This window comes from Saccopteryx leptura, chromosome 4 (assembly GCF_036850995.1).
Source record: "Saccopteryx leptura isolate mSacLep1 chromosome 4, mSacLep1_pri_phased_curated, whole genome shotgun sequence".
Lineage (NCBI taxonomy): Eukaryota > Metazoa > Chordata > Mammalia > Chiroptera > Emballonuridae > Saccopteryx > Saccopteryx leptura.
The window spans coordinates 76,200,613-76,226,794 of NC_089506.1; the positions used below are offsets into that span (position 1 = coordinate 76,200,613).

General features: G+C 40.7%; 1 protein-coding gene across 2 annotated transcripts in view; it reads left to right on the forward strand.

Moving 5' to 3' along the window:
• The first annotated feature begins 667 nt into the window (after positions 1 to 667).
• Positions 668 to 26,182, forward strand: part of KLF12 (KLF transcription factor 12) — a 476,625-nt gene continuing 451,110 nt past the window's right edge. For both annotated transcript variants that reach the window (XM_066380776.1, XM_066380778.1), the window contains exon 1: positions 668 to 825. The gene's annotated coding sequence lies outside the window, so the exon portion shown is untranslated. The remainder of the gene's footprint in view (positions 826 to 26,182) is intronic.

A 26,182-nucleotide genomic window follows, 5' to 3' on the forward strand; every position in this document is an offset into this window, starting at 1 on the left:
GGGGCGGGGTGGGGCGGGGTGGAGGCTCCGCGGACCCACCCCCCAGCCCGGCGGCCCGGGCGGCGAGGCGAGGGCCAGGCAGTGGGTGTTGCCTTCTACCTCCGCGAGCGGGGAGGGGTTAGTTTCCCACAGGGGATTTCAACCATCACACTCAGAGCCCGCCTCCTAATCCTCGGGCGGAGCGGCTCCGGGGCCCCATTTTATGGCAATAAAGCGATTTAGCGCCTGCTGAGCGCGCCCCTCCCCGCCGCCGCCCCCGCCCTCGGCCCCACCCCGGGGCTCGCCCGCAGCGGCGGGGCTTTGTTTCTGGGGAGGAGGACCCGGAGCTCTTTTGTTTGGGGGTTTGGTGTTTTCACCCCCTGCACCTCACCCCGCCCCACCCCACCCCCCTCACGCCTCTCCGGTTTCCTGAGCTGCGGGCTGCAAGGCAGGAGAAGCGGCGTCTTGCAACCCCCTCGGCGGGGCCCCGGGGTAATTCGATGCGGGCCTGGCGAGGCTCCCCACGCTAGACCCGGGCTCGCGTCTCGGCAGCCTCCACCCACCGGCCCACCCTACATTTAGCGCGTCATGTGATCCGGGTAAGTCATTTGCAAGTACAACAGTTCCCTGGGTTGCCCCCCATTCATTTCCTGAGAACTGCAGAGAGCAGCTGAGAGGCTCTGCCTGTGCGTGTGCGAGTGTGCGAGTGTGCGTGTGAGTGTGCGCGGGTGACGCCGTGTGTGTGCGAGAGTGAGTGTGTGCGCGCGCGTGTGAGAGAGAGAAAGGGAGAGGGGGACTCTGTGAGGGAAAGAAAACAATTTCTCCTGCTCTGCAGCTTCTGTTCAGGTCTGTGCCGATTCCGTTTCTTATCAAAATAAACAACCCCCCTCCTCTTTTTTTTTCTTGCCATCCCAAATCAGACCGTATTCTATTAACATGTTTTATTTTCCTTCTGTCATCTGCTCAAGTTAAATCATTTTGGTTCGTCTGTGTTCTTAAAGGGGGGAAAGTGTTGGGAAGCGGGATGGGGCCCAGGGAGGGCGATGCTATTGCAAAGCAAGTAGCGTCTGTCGGATTCGTGGAGAAGAAAGAAGGAGCCACCCCGGGCCAATATATATATATTTAAATAACTTAACAAGTAACATGAATTAAGTCAATGTTTTTCTATCCCTAGTAGAATTGTTTGTAGCAGTGTTTGCCTGACAGTTGCCAAGGATGAGAAATAAAACACCAGGACTGAATTGGGGAGGGGGTTGTGGAAGTAGTTTGCCCCCAAGAATAGAGCGAGTTGGGTGAATAGCTACCGCACCGGGGCTGTGTGGGCTGTGGGTGTGCGCTGGAGCGAGTGGAAGGGAAGGGGTTAAGGCGGAGATGACACTGCTGGCGTGAATAGTGGTCCTGGTGCTACATTCATTATTGTCTCTGGTCGTAATGATGTGTAACTGTCACTTGCTACAGTGCCTTGTCCGTGGACGTAGCCACGGGCTGTCCCGTGGCTGTTATTTTCAATTACGGGGGACCTGGACGGAGTTGACAAGGGCAACTTTGCACGTCCACCCTGGTCCGCCTAGCCGGCCTGGGAGCCACTTCTTGCCTTGCAAGCTCGCTCGTAGGACTCGGACTTGACCTCCGCGACGTTAGTTGGTGTTCTTGTTAGATGCTCCCCTACGGAGAGAATCAATCCTTTTGTTAAGTAGAGAACTGCCTATTGGAACTTTGCAAACTTTTATCTTGGGGGAAAAGGGTGGGGTGCACTCAACAGTTCAGTTTCGAAGTGTATTTGCTTGGAAAAAGTATCAATTCCTTTGTTATATGCCCTGCAGCTTCCCAACCCCCTTCATCCTGCGCTTCGAGTTTTGCATACTTTAATAGTAATAGCCTTAATTCAGTTGATAAAAGCTGACTGTGTTGAGTTAAAGAGTATTAGTACAACGGAATGTGTAATCTGGATAAACAGTTTGTGTGGTTAATATTGTCAGCTCTCTAATTTAACTGTACAGATGGTTTAAGTATGTTTCTCTATGAATTGTTTTAAGCAATTCCAGTGGCTAATAGAATTCTCGGTGTAGCACTCGGATATTTTATTTTTAAATCAGCTTTAGTATTCTCTCAGTTTCCTGTAACACCGGGGAAATGAGCAACTCTATTTACATTTAGTGCATGTGCATCTAGTGGCTTTGGTAGACATCTGCCAATCAAATACACGTCATTTTGCAAATCCACCTAACCGCCTCCATGCCCTTTTCTTACTGGAGGATAGAGTTGTTTAGACACGTAAATGCTTTTACATAAATTTGGGTGTTTTTTTAAAAGGCAGTAGCCTGTGATGGGAATAGGAGTGGTCACTTTGAAGAGTGGGTGTATACCATCTTCTAACAAATGCCCTTTGGAATTGGCATTTAATACAAACAGTATTCTTCACCCCCTCCGAACCCCCCCTCCCAAAAAACCCACCTAGTTGTGCTATTTCAGACTTCATTCAAATGTTGTTTACATAAAAAAAAAAACAACGTAGGGATTGGTTATGATAAAGGGGTGTGCTTTTAGGCTGGAATATTTGACTGCAGAAGCTTTGTAGAAATAGGATGTTGAAGGACAAATATTTCAGTTGCATAAGTTATTCTTTATCGCTGCAGCCTGCTCAATTTGGCGACTGCCTGGAGTATATTAAACTGCTTTGAATTGAGGAGAGAGAAATTTGAGGATACAAGAATAGGCAGAAATTTGTAATGTATTTAGGAAAGAGGTTTATTATTCTACCTTCTAATTACTATTATGAAATATACTTAAGCTGGTAAAATTTGGAATATTTCCACATAAAATTTTTATGATTTATAAACTAAAACTATAACTAATATAGCTGTATCTGGTAAACAAACCATTCTTGAGGGGTTTCTGTTTATTTGTGAAGTGCTTCAGTTATTTATTAATGCATATTTAAAAGACACTTTGGTCAGCCAAACTTTATTTTAGAATGCTTTGTCTTACTGTTTATTAAATGGAAATTGTTGTGCTAATGAACCCTTAATATTTTTTTGCTCCACGAAGTTCCTTTTCAACAACTGAATGTCATTTGGAGAAAACTGGTCCTGGTATAGCATTCGAGACCTTGACCTTAGCAACTCTTGGCTGGTGGTTGTTTACTACAGCTGCAGCCTATGTGTGTACAGAAAGGGAAGAGACTGCAAACCCTGGTGTGCTCTCTCCCCAGGCCAAGGGGAAAACAAGCGAGGATGCTTCGTGGTCATTCCCAAGAGCACGCATGCAGCACATATATTAACAGCAGTAGTTTTCTGGTCACTTAAAAATTCGTTCTTCAGGGATTATAGTACTTCCCCTCCTCCTGTGAAAGGTAAACATGGACTTCAACAGACTCAGAGTGAGTTTAAATGTCATATCATGAAACAGGCTGTTATCAACTTAATGAAATAATTTAGTGGTAAATATAGATTTTTCTTTTTGTATTTTAAACCTATGCAAAGACACATAAGTGTGTCTCTAAGCTTAGGCTTCTAGGCCTGTACTGAGCAGTGAGATAATACTGTTAAGGTTGAATATGTAAAGGTCCTGGACATTTTCACCATTGTACAAAATGGAAAGTGTAAGATTTCATATATTTGCAAATTAACATTAGAATAATCACATAAGACTGGGGGTGTCAAATGGTTTGTTTTCTTTATATTGTGCGAGAAACATTCTTAGAATGTCACATTAATAAACTAGATGTAATTTAATATAAAATAGTTTTTTTCCTACAAAACTAGAGATGGCACAAACTCATTTGAAAAGTTTTTCTTGTTTAGAAAAGTTTCCCAACTTGTGCTGCTTCCGTATTGATTAATGAACGAGAGCTAAAAATCCCCAGTTTCATTCAGAATGGATACCATGGTTATCTTTTTCTTTTAGAAAACGACTTACAGTTTTGTAAATAATTCCTATAATAGGTTTCAGCAGCTTACCTCTATCATTTACATTTTGAACATACCATGTGATAGTAGAGTGGAAATATCTGTATCTTGCCGAATGCTTGTTTATTTTCCATTTTAAAATTTATGTTTATTTGTTTTCAGTCTATAAGTTATGCACACAGCTTTCAGTCTTAAGTATGTACAAAATGTAAGAGTAAAAATATTAAAATTAAATCACTGGCAACACCCTATAACCTCAGACTTAACTCATCCACCACAACCACCCCTCCCAAAATCAAAATGCACATAAACAGATGGGCCTTGCCCTGTGCCCAGAAGGTCAACAGCCTTAGGCTCTATGAGCCCTGCTTGGTGGTTTCTAAATCCCAAGCCTGTCCAGAGGACTCTCTGACTTCAGCTGGCCAGAATTCATTTTCAAGGCATAGACCAGCCACACCCCATCTGATGTCAGCTTTTGAGTTTTGCGGTGGAGAACACATGCTGTGGATTAAATGGTTACTTTCTCTATATATTCTCAGTAATTGTGTTACAAAAGGATTTTTCGGTTTTGGGTGCTTATTGTCATAAAAGTGGCTACTTGAGTAGTCATATTGCTTCATAAAAATTTGTTTTGGTCTAGCAGTAGATTACAGGATAGTCACCCAAAGAATTCTGTCCTGGATGGTCTTTCTTCCCCCACATTTTCCCCTCTACTTAAAGTGGTACTTTTATTTTATTGCTAATTCCATTGTATGTGTTTTAAAATATTAGTACAATAATTGGACTGGTCCAAACAGTATTGCTGTCCAGGTACAGATGGACTTGCAGAAAGCCCTTGCTACTTGCTGTACTGCTGCAGGGAAGGTGAGAGGGGAAAAGGAATGGTAGAGCTTCCGGATAGTTTTCCTACTACCCTCAGAGACTATAGAAGCTGCCACTGTTACTGGTGCTGGCGGCTGGCCTAAGCACCCAGGAATTGTGTTCCAGGTGCTACATTCACCATGTTTATCAGTATACAGCAGTACTCCCTTATCTTTAGGGGATATGTTTCAAGACCCCAGTGGACGCCTGAAACTGAGGATGGTATGGAACACCATGTATACTGTTGGCTCCTATCCATCCATATCTTTTCACTTAAAGCGCTTATGGCTTCTCTTTGGCATATCTGAATTATTATCATCACTGTTCTTGTGCTACAGTGACAGTATTAAAAAATAAGAGTTACTTGAACGCAGGCACTGTGAGACCATAACAGCAGACCTGACAACCTGGAGGGCGGGCTACTAAGGGACTAAGGGTCGGGAAGCATATACAGTGTGGATATGCTGGATAAAGAGATCAGCCACGTCCTGGGTTGGAATGACTTGGATGTTGCGAGATTTTGTCATGCTACTTAGAATAGTACATCATTTAAAATATTAATTGTTTATTTCTGGAATTTTCATGTAATGCTTTTTGACCCAGGATACTGAAACCTTAGAAAACAAAACCACAGATGAAGGGCCCTACTGTATATGGCTTTTCACAATAATTTCTGGAATGGTATATCAGTATATACTATGTATAATATATTTACCATTTTATATATGTATATATATGTGTAGATATATGTATAAATGTGTTTTTATATTTATCTATATTTGTACATATCCACAAACCATATACATTATGACTAAGAGTTATAGTAAAGAGTCCCCCCCCCACTTATAGTAAAAGGGGGGGGGACATACTGTTTTTTTCAAATTTTGTATTTAGTAATATTATTCTTGCTCTTTTTTGAGATTAATGAGCAAAGTCATCATAAAACATGGAAACAACACTATCCCCCAAAAACCAAACCAATAAACCTAATGGCAACCATGATGGATTACTGTAAAAAAATGAAATAAACTGTAAAGAATACCTTCTTTCATTGTATAGTTAACTGTCTGTTGAGATTATATAGCCTGGAATTAGTACTGATTCAAGTGGCAGAAATAACAGTTTGAGTCGAGACTCTTGCTTACTAACTCTGGATGACCTTGGTGAAACTTCTTAACTTCTCTGAGCCTGTAAGATGGGAAGAACAATATGTAGTTACTCTCTGGTGAGTAAAATGAGATAATATGTCTAAAAATTACTTTGTAAAAATGTAAAGTACTGGTTGTGGCAACTGATTGACAGAAAAACCACTCCCTACCTACTTCCTACCCTCTGCCCTAAAAGACTTGAACTTTCCAGCTTCTCAAAGTGAGCATATAAATTACACTTATATAGAAAGAATTTCTGAGTGTGGGTAGAAAACTTCTGGCAGTCAAAGGTCATGCATTCCATTCCTGTCTAACCAGAGATTTGCTCTGTGACCTTGAGAAAATCACTTTTAAAAAGTTTCTATGTAGCTGGTATAAAAGTTGCTATGAACATTATATAAAGCAGGTGAAGTATTCTGAGTTTTTCAAAAGAAAAGAAATACATGAAAATATAGTTCCTATGAACAGTTACAGAACATTGAAAATAAAGATCAACAATGATTATTTAGAGATTGTAAATCTCTAGTCTACTTCTTTAATGAGTCAACTAAAACTTCTATCAACAGGTCATTAAAAATGCCCTTAATTTTTTTATAGACTCATTAAATTTATGCTGTTATACTATAATTTAGAACAGTCTATTGAACTGAAAGTCCCCAGGTAAGCCAAGATTCTGTTGATTAAGCTATGTCTGATTTATGGCTTCAAGTTCCTTGGTAAGTCTCAAACATTGTAGTGACACAACATATGCCCAATAGAGAAATGTAGATGATGGAGATCTTGAATGGGTATTTGAAAATTTTTGAACACGTTTTATTTATATGCACACAGTTTTCTTCCATGTGCATTTCTCAAATTTTAGAGAAATTTGAGAAAATTAAGGAAAATATTAATTTATATAATTTCTCCCTAGCCACATTTTCTCCTTAGGAAACAAAACAATTTTTTTTTTTCAGACTCTGCCTAAGCACTCTGTTCTTGCAAAAGCAAAGAACAAACTCAAACTTAGCTCATCAACATAACTCATTTTAGACTCTTTCCATGTCACACATAAGCCTTGCCTAACTTCTGTTCAGTTGTAACAGTCACTGTTAGACATCACTTTTTGTGTGACTCTTATTTATCATCCTTTGCTTTAAGAATATACTGGGTTCCAGTCTGTATTCTTTGGCCCCAGAGCACAATTTCTGGTGTAATTGCTTCTTGATTTGCCTTGTCCTCTCCTGATAATAGGCCCCATGAGAGCAGGAAATGAATCTTCTTCATAGTTACTTTACTGGCTTCTAACACAGTGCCTAATACAATGACTGATTATATAGTGCTAAAATACTTATTGAAAGAACAAGTTGAGGAATGCAGTCCATATGACAACGCTTTCAGTAGCTAACTGCCAAAATCATGGTCATTTCCTACCTAAGTCTTTTTATCTCTAGGTAAATATATTCAACCCTATTAGCAGTTTCACAGTTCGCTACATTTTCTAAAATTTTTTTTTCTTCCTGCAAAATGAAACCTTGTAGTAGAGTCAAATAATGCTGAATTTGAAACCTCTAACCAGTTGTTAGCTAACTGAACAAATTAATTCTCCACGTCTTAAGTTTACTTATTGGTAAATAAAAGCGAAAACAAGAATAATGTCAACATCGCAGACTGTTTTTGAGGATTCAAATTGTGATAATGTTCAGAGAGCATCTAGTTTATAGAACCTTGTACATTCTGAATGCTTGATTATAAGTCTGTTCCAGTAGACTGATGCCTCTTTTAGAAGAGCCATTCAGAATGAATAGTAGCAACACAATAAAATAGCTACTCTTTATTGTGCAGCTACTATAATACAGAAGTTAGGCACTGTGCTTTTCATGTGTTAGCTTATTTATATGTACTCAAGTAAACAACTATGTATAGTTGACTTTCAAATAATTGAGACTTCATTTTATATGTTGAGACACCTAAAGTACCCTGTACACACTGACTTTTGGCTTATGAACATCAGCTCTTGAATACCTTTTTTATTTTAGCTGTTGTGTGATGTTGCTCTCTTTCAAAGGACATTGCCCCCAACCCCCACACCCCCTTGTGACTTTGCTCCATTTGAAAAAATATTTGAAAATTTTACTTTTGGCCTTTCATTAATAAATGAATAGAAAAAAAGGGAAAATTAAAGTGCTGCTTTTAGTTATGAGAAACAGTTTATTCATCTGATAGACAGTTGAAACAAGAAATCATTAGGTATCCTGAGAAGGGAATCTTTACTGAAAATGCTTAATGGAGTTAGCCTGATAAATTGTGAAAAATAATATCACGGATCATACAAAATGCTATATATATCTATTTTATTGTGTGTGTGACAGAGACAGAATCAGAGAGAGGGACAGATAGGGACAGGCAGACAGGAAGAGGGAGAGAGATGAGAAGCATCAATTCTTTGTTGCGACACCTTAGTAGTTCATTGATTGCTTTCTCATATGTGCCTTGACCTGGGGGCTCCAGCAGAGCGAGTGGCCCCTTGCTCAAGCCAGTGACCTTGGGTTCAAGCTGGTGAGCTGTGCTCAAACCAGATGAGCCTGTGCTCAAGCCTGTGACCCCGGGGTTTAGAACCTGGGTCTTCTGTGTCCCAGTCCGACTCTCTATTCACTGCGCCACCTCCTGGTCAGGCTATACATCTATTTTTTGATGACAGTATTTAAAAGAGTGTATATATTGAATAATTACAGATTTTATAAATTTTCTTTAGGTCTTTTAAAACATGTTTGGCCCCTTATACATATTATCAAGTTTTTAGGAATGCATTGTATATATACACATGTTGGTTAAACAAGTGTATTAGTTTTGCTCACCTTGTACTTTGCCTGATTGGTGCATGAGCAAGAGGCAGCACCATGTGTGTATAGTCTGTGAAAGGCTGCGGGGTCTTGTCCTCAGGGCGGCAGATTGTGGGATTGCCTGCCGCCATTGGGATGCCCTGACTCCTTGCTTGTCCGCTGTTGCAATGGCCCCCCATTCTCTGGCTCCACAGTTCCTTTACCGTCTGCCCTAATCCAATGGAAACCTGCACGGCCATGGCCACCGGCCTTACCACACAAAAAAAGAGATTCCTTTCTTCTTCTTCTTTTTTTTTTTTGTCACAGAGACAGAGAGAGATAGAGGGACAGATAGGGACAGACCGGAAGGGAAAGAGATGAGAAGCATCAATTCTTCGTTGCAGCACCTTTGTTGTTCATTAATTGCTTTCTCATATGTGCCTTGACCAGGGGCCACAGAGAACCAGTACCCCTTCCTCAAGCCAGTGACTTTTGGGCTCAAGCCAGCGAGCATAGGGTCATGTCTATGATTCTATGCTCATGCCAGTGACCCCATGCTCAAGCTGGTGAGCCCATATTCAAGCCGGCAACCTCGGGGTTTCGAACTTGGGTCCTCTGCATCCCAGTCTGACACTCTACTCACTGTGCCACTGCCTGGTCAGGCGAGATTTTCTTTTTCTTATTAAGAAATACTTATTGAGTACATGAGTATGATACTTTGATTTCTATTTTATAGAGGTGGAAACTGATTTTCACCAAAGTAATGCCATCATGGTTAATAGCCAGTTAGCTTTAAAGAAAAGATTTGAACTCTGGAAAGCCTTTGAACTTTTGTTGTGTTACCCAACATCTCTTCATTATTAAATAGATTTTCCAGAGTTAGTCTTATTATATAGAGTAAAGCAGAAAGTGAGAGTATTATAGTACAGATATTGTGTATAATCTAGATTATATTGACACACTACATTTACTAGAAAAGCATTAACTGCATTATTTTATTGTAGATTATATAGACATGCTGCATTTACTAGAATATAGTACATTGACTAGGACAGAAGTCGGCAAACTCAGTCAACAGAGCCAAATATCAACAATACAGTGATTGAAGTTTCTTTTGAGAGCCAAACTTTTAAACTTAAATTATACAGGTAGGGTATATTGTTATTAACTTAATTAGGGTACTCCTAAACTGTCCTTTGTGCCCGCATGTGGCATTTTGTGGAAGAGCCACACGCAAGGGGCCAAAGAGCTGCATGTGGCTTGCGAGCCGCGGTTTGTCGATCACTGGACTAAGATATTTTCTTCCATACAGAAGCCAGTTCTGTTTGCTAATGTATGTACTAAAACAAATTATGAGACCTAATCCAACAAATTTTGAAGGCAACTGCTACAGGATGTTTTATAGTGATAATAGTAGACCAGTAAATTCTGGCCAGTATGCATTTTGCTATTTGATAAAGCAATTAAAGTCAGAGGCATAATAAAATTATAAAAAGCATCTTATCTCTATAAAAAATGCCTACTTATCCAATTGACCTACACTTACGTAGCCTCTACTGTGTATCTGGAATTACATATGAAAATGGGTAGGATCTCATCGTTAATGAGCTGACGCTCAAGTAGGGAAGGCAAGACTTCTGTAGAAAATTAGAGCACAAAGTAATTTGTGATAAATGGACCAAGTTCCTTTAAACAAAATACATGGGGAAAAATTGCTTCTATCTGAGATACTAATGCTTTCAGGAATTGAGAAAAATCCTTCATGGAGATAGTTGATAGTTTACTTTTTATAGAAAAGAAAAGCAAACCTGTAAGTGGAAGAAAGTATATTAAAAAGGTATTTTGGCAACTGGGGTAGTTTCACACCCCCTTTACTGTAATTTTTTTAGATGACTTTATGGTGTTTTGGTTAAGCTTCTGTCATTTTCCAAATCACACACATAAAAATTTTTTTCCAGAAATAAATCATGTGATATACTTGCCTAGTAGGACATGCAAGGTTTAGGGAAAGTTTATTTGGGTGAAACAAAATAAAATGATTGATTAATAAAATTTTAAAAATATACTTTATATAATATTATCTAATGAATTTTTTCATATTGATGAAGAGATTTGATATATGATATTTTATTTATAAGTGATGCAAATATTAGTCTTGATCAAAAACCTTCAAATAAAGGAATAAGAATTTTTATTTATTTATTTATTTTACAGAAGAACAATGGAAGGAAACACTTGAAAACTGCTCAGTTTTACAGAAGGTCAAAGTCAATTGTTGTTTATCAGAGGTGTTGCTTGAAGGCACATTTAGAAAGAAAGTCTGCATTCAATTCATTAGATATCTAAAGAGTGAAATCTCCTGGATGTGTATTAGCTTTTCTACACACAAAAATATTTTATTTTGAGAGATTATAGAACAAGGAAGAAATGAACTCTTAGTGAGTCTATAAAGAACATTGTTGGAATGATTTTACACTGAGCTCTCTATTGGGATTATACAAAGGCTCTGGCTGAAGCAGTTGAGTTTTATTTATAAAGGGCTTGGTAATTAAGACAATTTAGAATACTTACGAAGTATGGGCAAGTAAAAAATTAGTGCATGGTCGTTTACAGAGTGGTTTTAGTTTAATCTTGACAATCCTACAAGATAGATTGAACATGTTACTATTTTATTGATGAGGAAAATTAAACCAAAGTAGGTAAAGTAACTAGACAGTGTGCGAGTCAAAACCAGAACCTTGATTTGCAACACCAGTAAAATATATATTTTTCATTTTATTCTACTGATCTCTTCCTAACTTTTACTTAGTCTTAATAAGCCAAAATTTTGAAAGTCCACATTGTACAAAAGAGGTGCCACTATCTAGTGTCTAGCTCATATGAGATGTTTATTAAATATTAATTGGGTGAATTCTTCTCTTCTTCCAAAATGCACTGTATAAAGACATTAAAAAAGCCCTACATTTGTATCAGCCCAGAGATATCAACTTAACCCTGAAATTAGAGAAATCCATAATTCTTTGAGGAAAATTAGGGAGATGGTTCATCTCTTACTGTGACCAAGACTTGTGCTGAGAATACAAAGGTAAATAAAACATAGGCTTTATCCTGAAGTGTAGGCAGACCCCGGAAAAAGCAGTGCAGCTAAGCCCAAAGGAAGGGCCATACTGGCTATTCTGGATTAGTTTATTTTCTTCATTTTAATCTTTAATGTATCTAAAAATAATACCCTGGATATTTTTAGATTTATGTTTTAGTATCTTTTAAGTATTTTTATCCTACCAGAAAAGCTTTTTCCATGTAAGCATGTAATTTTTAAGTTTTTTTCTTACAAAAAAATGTATATCACACATTTATTGTACTTAAAATGTGTATGATATACATTTTAAAAGCATTATCTCTTTTAATGTTTAATACCAGCTCAAAACTGAGCATTTATGGTGTTTATTTTTTATTTTAATGTCTTGAAGATCTAACTGGCTTAATCAAATGATTCATGAGTGGGGCAGCATCTCATCTAGCAACTGCAAAGGTACTACTACTTACGGTATTTAAATGTGAGATATATATATATATTGTGATATATATATTATTAAGAAGCAGGGAGGCAGAGGCAAACTTCCACATGTGACCAACTGGGATCCACCTGGCAAGCCCACTAGGGGGTGGTGCTCTGCAAGTCTGGGCCGCTACTCTGTTGCTTGGCACCTGAGCTATTTTAGTGCCTGAGGCAAAGGCATGGAGCCATCCTCAGCGACTAGGGCCAACTTTGCTCCTTTTGAGCCATGGCTATGGGAGAAAAAGAGGGGGGTGGGAAGAGGGGTAGAGAAGCAGATGGGTACTTCTCCTGTACCCTGACTGGGAACTGAACCCGGGACTTCCACATGCTGGGTCGATGCTCTTATCTGCTGAGCCACCAACTAGAGCCTGTATGGACATTTTAATGATGTTAATTCTTCCTATCCATGAACACAGTATGTGTATGCTTCCACTTGTGTGTACTTTCCTTAATTTCTTTTTTCCATGTCTTACAATTTTCCAAGTACAAGTCTTTTACCTCCTTGTTTAAATTTATTCCTAGGTACATTATTTTTTTGTTGTTGTTGTTCTTGCAACAGTGAAGGGTATTGTTTCATTAATTTCTCTTTCTGACAGTTTATGTTGGTGTAGAAAAATGCTACTGATTTTTGAATATCAATTTTATATCAGATCACCTTGCCAAATTCATTTATCAGGTCTAGTAGTTTTTTTGGCTGAAACTTTAGGGTTTTCTATGTACAGTATCATGTCATCAGCAAATAATGACAGTTTTACTTCTTTTCCAATTTGGATGCCTTTTATTTCTTCTTCTTGTCTGATTGCTGTGGCTAGGACTTCCAGAACTTTGTTGAATAAGAATGGTTAAAGGGAGCATCCCTGTCTTGTTTCTGATCTTAAGGGGATTACTTTTGATTTTTGCCCATTGAGTATGATATTGGCTGTTGGTTTGTCATATATAGTCCTTATTATGTTAAGGTATGTTCCCTGTATTCCCACTTTGCTGAGAGTTTTAATTATAAATGGGTGCTAGAGTTCAACAAATGCTTTTTCTGTATCTATTGATATTCCCATGTGGTTTTTTTATTCTTCATTTTGATTATGTGATGAATCACATATTTTATTGCTTTGTGAATCTTGCACCAGCCTTGTCTCCCTAGAATAGATTCCACTCAATCATGATGGCCCCTCATCTATCACAGGGATTAGGTTTCATAACCCCCCACGACAGGCGAAATTCCTCAAAGTAGCGACCTTATGTTTATTTTATTATTTATATATATTTTGAGGCTACGGTTGCAGAGCCAATCAGCACTCAGGATACAGAACACAGTGCTCTGGTTGGTTGCCTTCAGCCAATAGTGTGCTGTGTACGATCTCACGTGGGCGAACTAGCTGAAGCAGAAGCAGCTGTAGCTGTGTTTTTCGTATGTGGAAGTTTTTGTCTACTCATCTGCTGTACGTTACATATTTTATATCGATTTAATATTCTTTTAATATGTTTTAACTAATATTTTTTATATTATTTTCAATTTTTTAGGCTAGACAATGCTTATTTTACTGTAAAAATAATTAAAATAATAAATATATAAAAATACTGATATACCACAAAATCTCATGATATAGCGAAGAATCGTGATACAAAATTAGATATACATAATTTTAAAATCTGCGATACAGTGAGATTGTGAAAAGTGATCCACGATACGGTGAGGAACAACTATATATCCTCCTGTTGGATTGCTCCCTTTATCATTATGTAGTGATCTTCTTTATCCCTTACTTTGTTTTAAAGTCTGTTTTGTCAGATATAGGTATTGCTACTCCAGTTTTTTTTTTTTCATTTTCATTTGCATGAAATATTTTTTTCTATCCCTTTACTTTCATTCTATGTGTATCTTTTGTTCTGAGGAGAGTCTCTTGTAGACAGCATATATATGGGTCTTGTTTTCTTTTTCCTTTTTTCTTCTTTTCCAAGCGAGCTGAGGGGAGATAGATTCCTGTATGTGCCCTGACTGATCCACCCAGTGACCACTGTCTGGGGCAATGCTCTGCCTATCCGGGGCCACCCTCACAATTGAGTAATTTTTAGCACCTGAAGTGGAGGCTCCTCAGAGGCATTCTTAGTGCTTGAGGCCAGTTTGCAGCCATGGCTGCCGGAGGGGAAGAGAGAGAGGGAGATAGAGAGAGAAAGGAGAAGGGAAGGGGACAAGAAGCAGATGGTTGCTTCTATGTGCCCTGACCGGAATCAAACCCAGGACATCCACACGTCAGGTCAGTGTGCTACCACTGAGCCAGCTGGCCAGGGCTAGGTCTTGTTTTCTTATCCATGCAGCTACCCTTTGTCTTTGGATTGGAGCATTTACTCCATTTACATTTAAGGTTATTATTGATATGTACTTATTTTTTTTCTTTCTGCTTCTTGTAGCAGGCCCTTTGACATTTTTTACAATACTGATTTGGTTGTAATAAACTCCCTGAGACATTTTTTTTTTTGTCTAGAAGCCCTTTATTTCTCCTTCAATTTTAAATGTTACTTTTGCTAGATAGAGTAGTACTGGTTGTAGGTTCTTGTTTTGCATCATTTTGAATATTTCTTGCCGATACCTTCTGCCTAAAGTTTTTCTGTTGAGAAGTCAGATGTCAGTTTTATGGAGGTTCCTTTTTGGGTAATTAATTGCTTTTCTCTTGTAGCTTTTAGTATTCTTTATTTGACTCTTTAATTTTGACATTTTAATTATGATGTGCCTTGGTGTAGGTCTCTTTGGGTTCCTCTTTAATGGGACTCTCTGTGCTTCTTGAACTTGTGTGACTTTTTTCTTCATCAGTTTAGGGAAGTTTTTAGCTATGATTTCTTCAGACAGGTTCTCTATCCTTTATTCATTCTCTTCTTTAGGAACCTCTATGATGTGGTTGTTGTTTGTCTTCATGTTGTTGCAGAGTCCTCTTAGAGTTTCCTTAGTCATTTCTAGCCTCTTTTCTTTTTGCTGCTCTGCTTCTGTGTTTTTGTTTATCCTGTCCTCTAAATCGCTGATTTGATCCTCCACTTTATCTAGCCTGGCGTTGATTCCTTCTAGTGCATCTTCATTTCTGATATTGTATTTGCCATTTTTGACGGTTTCTTTTTTATTATTTCAGTGTTCTTTTGATGCTTGCTATCTCTTTGTATAAGTTCTCATTGTGATCATCCAATGTTGCTCTAAGAACCTTGAGCATCCTACTAACTATTATTTTAAACTCTGCATCTGGAAGTTTGGTTATTTCCATTTTATTAGTTATTTTTCTGGGGATTTCTCTTGTTGATTGATTCATTTGAGTCATATTTCTTTGCCGATTTTGTCTGTGTATTAGTTAGCTCTGTTCTGACTTTGAAATTTGTTGTGTTTTTATGAGGAAGATGAACTCGGTGATACTGACCTCCAAACCACCTAATTTCCTTGTTCTAGGGATGCTTCTTGAGGGTACTATTTACCCTCCTGTTGTATGTGGGTATTGAATGCAGTTGGCCCTTTCATGGGTGCTGTTATCCCTTCAGCCTGACTGGCTCTAAGGGTCAACCTTGATCCTGTTTATTAGACTCTGTACAGTGTCTGTCCTATTGGGTGTATTTATTCTCCTCAATGTCTGGTGCCTGCTGGACTCCTCCTTTAGGCATGCTGCTTGTGTAGTTAGCTGAGTATAGCATTGGTGCTGTCTGCCACCCACTACTGGTTGTGTTAGTTCTGAGTCTTCTTGGGTTGGCATCAGCAGTTGTTTGTAATGTGCCATGGCCTACTAGTCTGGAGCTACTGCTATATTCATTGTTTGTGTCTGCATTTTCTGTGTAGTGTGGAAGGGGCCAACCTGTTTGTAAGGATCAGGTTTTTCCTGCTTAGAGATGACAGCAGCTCTGTGAAAGTCCCAAGCTCTGTAAGATTTGCCTCCACTTTTCAGCTGCTCTCTTTCTTCTTGTAGCTGCGTGGTCTTCCCACAGAGTCTCCTGTAGAAAGACTAATGTGGGCTCTGGCCTTATCCCACCAACTCCTCTGTACATTACAAGTTTGATGGGTTAGGGCAGCTGAAGTTGGGGATACAATGTTTGTGGGACCCCCTACTTCAGGGGTCTTTTGGTCTAGAGCTTGGTATGGGGAATGTGGCCCTTACTCCAAGTCCTAACCCCTCAGACACTACTGGATACTCCAATTCTTTTTTCCCCAGCTAGGTGAGTAGCAGGTTTAGATTGGGTGGGGCTGACAGTCCCCTCTGCAGAAGTTCTTCCACCTGGGGAACCCCTGGCCTCAGGGAAGACCAAAGAGAGATCGCATCAGGAGCTGACTGTGCTCCCTCAAAAGTGGCTAAGCCCCTTAACTGGGCCCAGCAGTAAGCTCCAGGGAACCCACACCTTTAATGACCATCTTCCAAGGGGCAACTTGGCCCAGCTGGGCATGATGTCCAGGATCCAGGCTGGCCAACTGTGAAGGTCCACCCTGTCCAATGCATGCAAAAGCCACTGTGCCACGTGCTGACCACAGACAGAGGAACTCGCCTTACTTGGGCCTGATGTCTGACAAGCCCTCCCTTTGGACATTCCTCCAGCAAGGGTCATTAGGTCCTGCTCTGATGTTCTCCACAGCTGGACACTAGATGTGTTGGTCCTAGGCCTTCCTGGAGGGAACCCAGCAAAGAACAGTGAGGGATACCGCCTGTGACTGGCCTTCAGCAGCCTTCTTGGGGCTACAAGCAAACCAGAGTCTGTGGCTGCCTGTGCTAAGCCCAGGTGCATTTGGAGATACCAAGCTGCAGACCTAGGCTGGCTTTTTTTTGCACTGGGCTTTGGGATGGGATTGGTGGGAATCAGCAAAAGAGCAAAGGTTCCCTGAGCTCTGCTTCCTACAGCATCTGTCTGTTGGCTGCTTGTTGGGCTCATCCACTGTAAAAACCTCTTGTAGAGTGTAGAGCCTGAGGCAATTCAGGGATTAGGAAGGGTGGTGGGTGTGACTTCCACCTCAGGCTCCAGGTATCAATCTGACCAGACCTTTTTCATAGACCTCAGTAGGATGTGGCCATCAGTAGTCTGGTGGGTGTTCCCTCTGAGGCCCAGAGATGTGGTCTGCCCGCAATCCAGACAGAGTCTCCTACTGATGTCTCATAAATCAGAAGCACCAGTCATATTATCAAGAGACTGTGGGGAAAGCTCCTGCCTCAGCGCCAGAAAACTGAGTCACTGACAGCATCCCCTGCTTCGTGGCTGGTTTTTCAGCACAGGCCCAGTCTCCATAGGGTGAGGCGGTTGCTTTTCCCCAGGCTGATGTTACTCACGAGGGACTTCTCTGTCCAAGAAAGATAGTGACTGGCCTTGGCTGGTTGGCTCAGCGTTAGAGCCTCGGCTCTGCGTGTGGAAGTTCTGGGTTCAATATCCAGCCAGGGCACACAGAAGTGCCCATCCACTTCTTCAATCTTCCCCCTCTCCTTTCTATCTCTTTCTTCCCCTCCCATAGCTGAGGCTCCATGGGAGCAAAATTGGCCTGGGCGCTGAGGATGGCTCCATAGCCTCTGCCTCAGGCGCTAGAATGGCCCCAGTTGCAGTGGAGCAATGGCCCAGATGGGCAGAGCATCGCCTCCTGTTGGGCATGCTGGGTGGATCCTGGTCAGGCGCATGCAGGATTCTGTTTGTCTGCCGTCCCCGCTTCTCACTTGGGGGGTGGGGGGGAGAAGGAAAGATGGTGACTTTGGTATTGAAGAATGACTCAGCACGGGTTCTGGTAGCCATTCCCCATAGTGTCTCATCCTGGGCCACCAACTTCACAATCACCTCACACAACTCTAGTCCTCTCAGCCCTCCCTCCGCCAGAGCCCAGAGTAAGTGACTGTGAATGAGGTTTGCTGTGCTGGCCCTTACCCAAAGGAGGCAAGACAAAGCCTACATCTCTGAGAATACTTACAGACAGAAACCTTGTCTCTCTTCAGCGCCAAATGCTGTATTGGAGCCTCTTCTAGGTTCTGGGGCTCTAGTCTAGGGCGCCAAGTCTATGGCTTAGGACCCTCCCTTCTCGGGACAAACCTTCCCACAGTGAGAGTCCCTCTGGACTCTCAGCCGCCACTCGCTCCTGGGAACGGGACAGCCCTTCTGCATCTCCGCCTTTCCTACCAGCCTCAGTGTGGCTTCTTCTGTGATCCTTGGTTATGAACTCCTCTTCATATCATCCGAAGTTGGCTTTTCAGGGAGATAGTTCTTAAATTATTTGTTAACCAATTTGGCCCTGAGAGATGGAAGTTAGAACATCTGCCTACTCTGTTGCCATCTTGGAATATCTCCAAATAATTTATTTTTTATATAAAGTTATATTTCTAAGATTTTCATATCACTTCTTAATTTCTGTTAATGACTACTACCTATTCTTTTAAATTTTAATCACAATTATTTTAAAGTCTTGATTTAATAGTTTTACAGTTTTTGCCATCTCAGAGTCTGTTTATGTTGGTAGCTTTATCTCTTAACAATAGATAGCTTTTTTATTTGATTTTGTGGTTTGCAGTGTTTTATTGATTTCATGATGTTATATATGAAACAATAGTAGAGATGAGGTAATTACTATATAAGAAATGAACATGCCTCTTCCTCTGTGTGGTGTTTATAGAGGGACGGATGGATAAATTTGGTCAATGTGCTGAGTTACTGATTTCTTGTTGCTGTAGAACTGTCATACCACTAGAGATGCTAAATTCCCTCAGAAATGCATTGCTTTTATCTTGATACTTCTGTGAGACTTGAACCGCTACAGAGTTTTTTTTCTCGGTTTTCCTGACTCAACTCTTAGTCAGCCTTCAACTCCAGTGACACAAGGAGCCTCTTTCTGTGCTTTGGTCTCTACCCCAGGATGGGTGCCGTTGTGGATGACAAATGGGTGGGGGTTTTAGTTCCCTTGCACCAGCTTTCAATTCAGTCTTAGACAGGCCTAGTGTACTTAAGCCTGAATTGGCACTTTTTTACAGGATATCTGACCCTTTTTTTTTTTCGGTATTTTTCTGAAGTTGGAAACAGGGAGGCAGTCAGACAGACTCCGGCATGCGCCTGACTGGGATCCACCCGGCATGCCCACCAGGGGGCGATGTTCTGCCCATCTGGGGCGTCACTCTGTTGCAACCAGAGCCATTCTAGCGCCTGAGGCAGAGGCCACAGAACCATCCTCAGTGCCCGGGCAAACTTTGCTCCAATGGAGCCTTGGCGTGGGAGGGGAAGAGAGAGACAGAGAGGAAGGAGAGGGGGAGGGGTGGAGAAGCAGATGGGTGCTTCTCCTGTGTGCCCTGGCCGGGAATCGAACCCAGGATTCCCGCATGCCAGGCCGACGCTCTACCACTGAGCCAACTGGCCAGGGCTGTCCCTTCTTGTAGCAGCTAAACCCCTGCCTTGTATCATTGGAGGCAGGCTTTTGTTTCAGTGAGCTTCCTGTCGCTCCATCATATGACCAACCTCTTTTCTTGAGTCAATACCAAATTCTGGGCTTGAGTGAATTTCTTGCCTTACTCCAGGGGCAGGAGAGTTTTTCCTAGTGTTTAGTGCAGGGTCAGATGTGTGTGAATCCTGTCCATCACCCAGCAGGTGCTATTATTATTTGAACCTGGGAAGAGGCATAGGCAGAGGATTTCCTATCCCCTTCTCTCTCTCTGTTCCCTCTCCATCCCCTTCCCTCTCTCCATCCCTTTCCCCCTCCTGTTCCTCCCCTCCCCATCCTCATGCCCTTCTCCATGCCTTTCCCTATCCCCATCCTCTTCCCCTTACTCTTCCCCATCCCCACTCCCTGTCTCTATCCTCCTCCCCCTCCCTCTCCTCCCCGTTCCCCCCTCTCTACCTCCTCCCCTCCCCTTCCCCTCCACATCCCTCTTCTCCATCCCTCATCCCCATCCCAGTCCCGCTCTCTATCCTCCTCTCTGTCTCCCTCTCTGTCCTCTTCCCCTTCCCAACCCTTTCCCATCCCTTTCCCCTTCCTCTTCCCTTTCCCAACCCCTTCCCGACCCCATCCCCATCCCCATCCCAGTTTTCCCTCCCTCTCCATATCTCCTCTCCCTTCCTCCATCCCCTTCTCTCTCCTAAGAGCAGATATCTTTTTTCTCTCTGGCAGCAGTCTACCTTCCCCTGGATGGGGCAGGAGTATTTATGGCCCTTTTCCTGTGGCAGATAGTTTTTGCTTCATTTGATAGTGGAGTTTGGGATGTTAGCTGATCCGTCCCTGTGTGTCAGCACTTCCAAGGGAGGCTCTCTTAGGTTTCCTGTCCTTTTCAGTCTTTGTCTTAGCACTTGGAGGAGGCCTGCGCAGAAGAGCAGGTGTCCTTGCATCTCCTGGGATACTAAGTGACTCTCCTAGCCCTCATTCAGCTTTTAAGAATTTGTTAAAATAGCAGTAGTTTTCTTCTTTATCTACTTAAAAATTACAATAAAAATTATTGTAGTAAAAATCAACTAACAGAAATTGACTTTTAAACATACAATTCAGTAATGTCAACTATATTCACATTGTTGTGCATCATATCTTGAACTTTTTCGTTTTGCAAAACTGAAACTCCTTACTCATTGAACAACTCTCCATTTCTTTCTCAACCTGAGCCTCTGGTAACCACCATTCTGCTTTTTGTTTCTGATCTGCATTTATGACTCTTCACTCTTTTTACATGATCATGGGCAAAGGCAATGTCCTATTTCTGTGTGAAGAAGCTTGTTACCCATTGGAACACAGATCACCTGGTGATGCCAACTCTTTGATATATACCATATATATATATATGTATATGTATATGTATACACACACACACACACATATATATGACTTCATAAAGTCTTCATCTTACATTCTTTCTGGATCTGTTTAGCCTTAGAGGTGCTTAAATTTCTTTTTATTTTGGAATATTAGTTGAATTTTATGTTTTTTTTATTATCTATTATTAGTAATCTTTTCCTACTTTAGGTGACTTATAAATCATTTTATCAGAGGATTTGTTAATATTGAACTATCCTTGCATAAAGGAAAACTCCTGCTTTTTTGTATTTATTATTGTATAACTTTGCTTGATTCTGTTTGATAAGTTGGAATGATGTATAGAATATATATGTCTGTAGTCACAAGTGGGATTTGGCCATATTTTTCTTGGTGTTAGAGTTTTTAATAAACATGTTGGTGGATGCATAATTTAATTTAGAAAATATTCATGTCTTTTTATGAGGTTAATTGAGACTGTCCCTTAAAGGCTAATACTTATGTGTGAATCATTGGATCATGGCTTTTGCCCCCCCTGCCCCTGTGGTAGATATATAATTCTTCTAATCCATTTCTTCTGTGTATTTGTTCATGCAAGCTTTACATTTTTTTTTAATCAGCTTTTTTTTTTGAATCAGATTCCCGCATTGCACATTTCCTTAACAATAAAAGAAAAAATGTTTGAAATAGAATTTAAATATGGCATTATAGTTTTAGATGTACAACATAATGATTTGATCCATGTATGTATTGTAGTTACCACAGTAGGTTTAGTTAACATCTACCACCACACATAGTTACAGTGCTTCTTTTCTTGTGATGAGAACTTTTAAGGTTTATTCTCTTAGCAGCTTTCAAATATAAAATACAGTATTTTTAACTGTAGTCACCATGCTGTACATTTATGCCCAGGACTTATTTATTTCATAACTGGAAGTCTTGCCCCTCCCCTCAGGGCAACCACCAAGAATCTATAGCTTTCTCTCTGTATTTCCTATTTGCTTTATAGTTTTAAATTTATTGTCTTAGGATAATATGTAGTATTCTCTAATATGTAATTATATTTCTACTATAACACATGCAAAACTCGTTCTTTCTTATTCTGAATAGTATTTTTAGTGTTTTTATTTTCTTATATATTCTCCAAGTGTTTTGGCTGTGTGTTTTTTTTTTTTTTTTTGAATTAAAAAAACCTTTTGGATTAAAGAAAAGATTTCTGCTGTTTTCTTCTTTTTTATGACGTTTAGCTTATACTTTGTCAGTTCTCTATCCTTTTATCCCCTCCTTAGTTTTTATTTTTGTTTTTTGTATTTTTCTGAAGTTGGAAAACGGGGAGGCAGTCAGACAGACTCCCACATGCGCCCGACTGGGATCCACCCGGCATGCCCACTAGAGGGTGATGCTCTGCCCATCTGGGGGGTCGCTCTGCTGCAACCAGAGCCATTCTAGTGCCTGAGGCAGAGGCCACAGAGCTATCCTCAGCACCTGGGCAAACTTTGCTTCAGTGGAGCCTTGGCTGCGGGAGGGGAAGAGAGAGAGAGAGAGGAAGGAGAGGGGGAGGGGTGGAGAAGCAGATGGGCACTTCTCCTGTGTGCCCTGTCTGGGAATCGAACCCAGGACTCCTGCATGCCAGGTCGATGCTCTACCACTGAGCCAACCGGCCAGGGCCTCCTTAGTTCTTTTAAAATATCTCCTTTGACCATGAAGGCATTGAAGTTAGAAGTGTTGTTCCGAATATGTCCTTTATTGTATTCTGTATGTTTTTATGGAGGAATTATTCTTATTTTCATTGTTTCTAATATTTATAATTTTTCTTCATAATTTTGTTATTGTAATTTAATTTGTAACTTTATTATTGATTTCCTCTTTGATTCAAGAATTTCTAGGAATTTGTTTCTAAATTTCTGAGTGTTAACTATTTAGGTCTTTAATTTTGTTATTGCATTTTAATTATGATTTATATTCAAAGACTAATTTGTAAAAAATTCTGATATTTAAAAAACTGGTTCTTATACCTAATTATATGGTTTATTTTTACAGATGTTCTATAGATATTTGAATAAAGTATTTTCTCTATTGAGAAATATAATTCTATTTATTTATTTATGTATTTTTCTTAAGTGAGAAGCAGGGAGGTAGAGATAGATTCCCACAGGTGCCCAACCGGAATGCACCCAGCAAGACCACTAGGAGGCGATGCTCAGCCCATCTAGGGCGTTGCTCTGTTGCAACCAGAACCATTCTAGTGCCTGAGGTGAAGGCCATGGAGCCATCCTCAGCACCCAGGCAAACTTTGCTGCAATGGAGCCTTGGCTGTGGGAGGGGAAGAAAAAGGGAGGGAGAGAGAGAAAGAGAGAGAAAGAGAGAAAGAAGAGAGGGGGAAGAATGGAGAAGCAGATGGGCACCACTTCTGTGTGCCCTGGCCAGAAATCGAACCTGGGACTTCCACACGCCAGGCTAATGCTCTACCATCATTCTATTTGTAATCTCTTAAATTGAGTTGATTGATTTGCTTTAAATTACTCTATATTCTAACATTCTGTTAAATTTGGTTAATTCAAAAAGTGGTATGTTGAGTTCTGCATTCTAATCATATTTTTATATATTAACTTTTTTTTTTTTTTTTTTTTTTTTTTTTTTTTTTTTCATTTTTCTGAAGTTTGGAAACAGGGAGAGACAGTCAGACAGACTCCCGCATGCGCCCGACCGGGATCCACCCGGCACGCCCACCAGGGGCGACGCTCTGCCCACCAGGGGGCGATGCTCTGCCCATCCTGGGCGTCGCCATGTTGCGACCAGAGCCACTCTAGCGCCTGAGGCATAGGCCACAGAGCCATCCCCAGCGCCCGGGCCATCTTTGCTCCAATGGAGCCTTGGCTGCGGGAGGGGAAGAGAGAGACAGAGAGGAAAGCGCGGCGGAGGGGTGGAGAAGCAAATGGGTGCTTCTCCTGTGTGCCCTGGCCGGGAATCGAACCCGGGTCCTCCTTACGCTAGGCCGACGCTCTACCACTGAGCCAACCGGCCAGGGCTATATATTAACTTTTAAAAAAAAATTTTTATTAAAAATTGCATAATATATTATAAAACTTACTATCTTGACCATTTTTAAACATACAGTTTAGTAATGTCAAGTATATTCACATTGTCGTGCCACAGATGTCTAGGACTTTTTCATTTTGTGAACTGAAACTTTAGGTTCAGACATTTCTCCATTCCCTTTTCTCATCCCCTGGCCACCAGCATGCTGCTTTCTGTATCTATGCGTTTGTTTTTGATAGCTCACAGAAGGTAGAATCATATCTTACTTTTCTGTGTCTGGATTATTTTACCTGGATAATGTCCTCAAAGTTCATCTAAGTTGCAGCATGTATCAAGATTTCCTTTTTTTTTTTTTTCTCTGAAGCGAGAAGCAGAGAGGCAGAGAGACAGACTCCTACATGCGCCAGTCTGGGATCCACCTGGCACGCCCACTAGGGGGTGATGCTCTGCCTATTTGGGCCATTGCTCCATTGCAACCAGAGCCATTCTAGCGCCTGAGGTGGAGGCCATGGAGCCATCCTCAGCACCCGGGCCGACTTTGCTCCTGTGGAGCCTTGGCTGCAGGAGGGGAAGAGAGAGATAGAGAGGAAGGAGAGGGGGAAGGGTGGAGAAGCAGATGGGTGCTTCTCCTGTGTGCCCTGGCCGGGAATCGAACCCGGGACATCCACACAGCAGGCTGATGCTCTACCACTGACTCAACCGACCAGGACCAAGATTTCCTTCTTTTTAAGGAAGATTTACTATTTATCTACTATGTAGCACATAAACATGGGCATACAAATGTCTTTCAAGTTCCCTGCTTTAAATTCTTTTGAGTATATAACCAGAAATAGAACTTGTGTATATTTAAATTATACTGTGTTTAATTTTATAAGGAATTGCTATACTGTTTGCTGAAGCAACTGTACTATTTTGCATTTCCACCAGCAGTTCACAAGGGCTCCGGTTTCTCTACATCCTCTCTTATGCTTGCTATTTCTTTTTTTTTTTTTTTAAATAATAGCCATTCAATTGAGTGTGGAATGATATCTCATTTTGATTTTGATTTGCATTTTTCTAGTAACTAGTGATGTTGAGTATCTTTTTATGTTTTCTGGTCATTTGTATATCTTCTTTGAAGAAATACCTATTTTATTCCTTAGCCCATTTTTTAGTGGGATTTTTTTTTTCTTTTTTTTTCTTCTTTTTGTATTTTTCTTAAGCTGGAAACGGGAAGGCAGTCAGGCAGACTCCTGCATGCGCCCAACCGGGATCCGGCACGCCCACCAGGGGGCGATGCTCTGCCCATCTTGGGGCATCTCTCTGTCGCGACCAGAGCCACTCTAGCACCTGGGGCAGAGGCCAAGGAGCCATCCCCAGTGCCCGGGCCATCTTTTGCTCCAATGGAGCCTCGGCTGCGGGAGGAGAAGAGAGAGACAGAGAGGAAGGATAGGGGGAGGGGTGGAGAAGCAGATAGGCGCTTCTCCTATGTGCCCTGGCGGGGAATCGAACCCAGGACATCCGCACGCCAGGCCGACGCTCTACCACTGAGCCAACCGGCCAGGGTAATTGTTTGTATATTCTGGATATTAACCCTTTATCAGATATGAATGATTTGCAAATATTTTTCTCAATCTGTGGGTTGCATTTCCACTCCGTTGATAGTATCTTTTGAATATACAAAAGCTTTTAATTTTGCTTTAGTCTAATTTTTTGTTGTTGTTGTTGCCTATGATTTTGGTGACATAGCCAATAAATCATTGCTAAATGCATTAACATGAGCTTTCCCTCTACATTTTGTTTTAAGTTTTATTTTTTGATGTCTTCATTAAATTTTTGATAGCCTTGCTTGTAACCTGTGTATTCCTTGGCAAATACAACTCTATGACTCTTTTTAAAGTTACTCATCCTTTTTGTATTGAGTGCCATTAAAATTAAATTTATCCTAGACTGATATTAACATTGTCATTATTTTTTCTTTTTGAGGAAGAGTTTATACCTGATTTTGCCATACTGATCCACTTATTCTATATTTAGTTTCCCTTTAATAAGTTTTTAAATATATGCAGTGTTTTTTTTTAGTATCTAGGTTTTTTTTTAACTTATTACCTTGGACGTATAGTAGTCACATTTAAATAAATAACAACTGTACCTGTGTTTTCCTTAATTACAATATTTTAGTCACTTCTTTGCATAGTTTT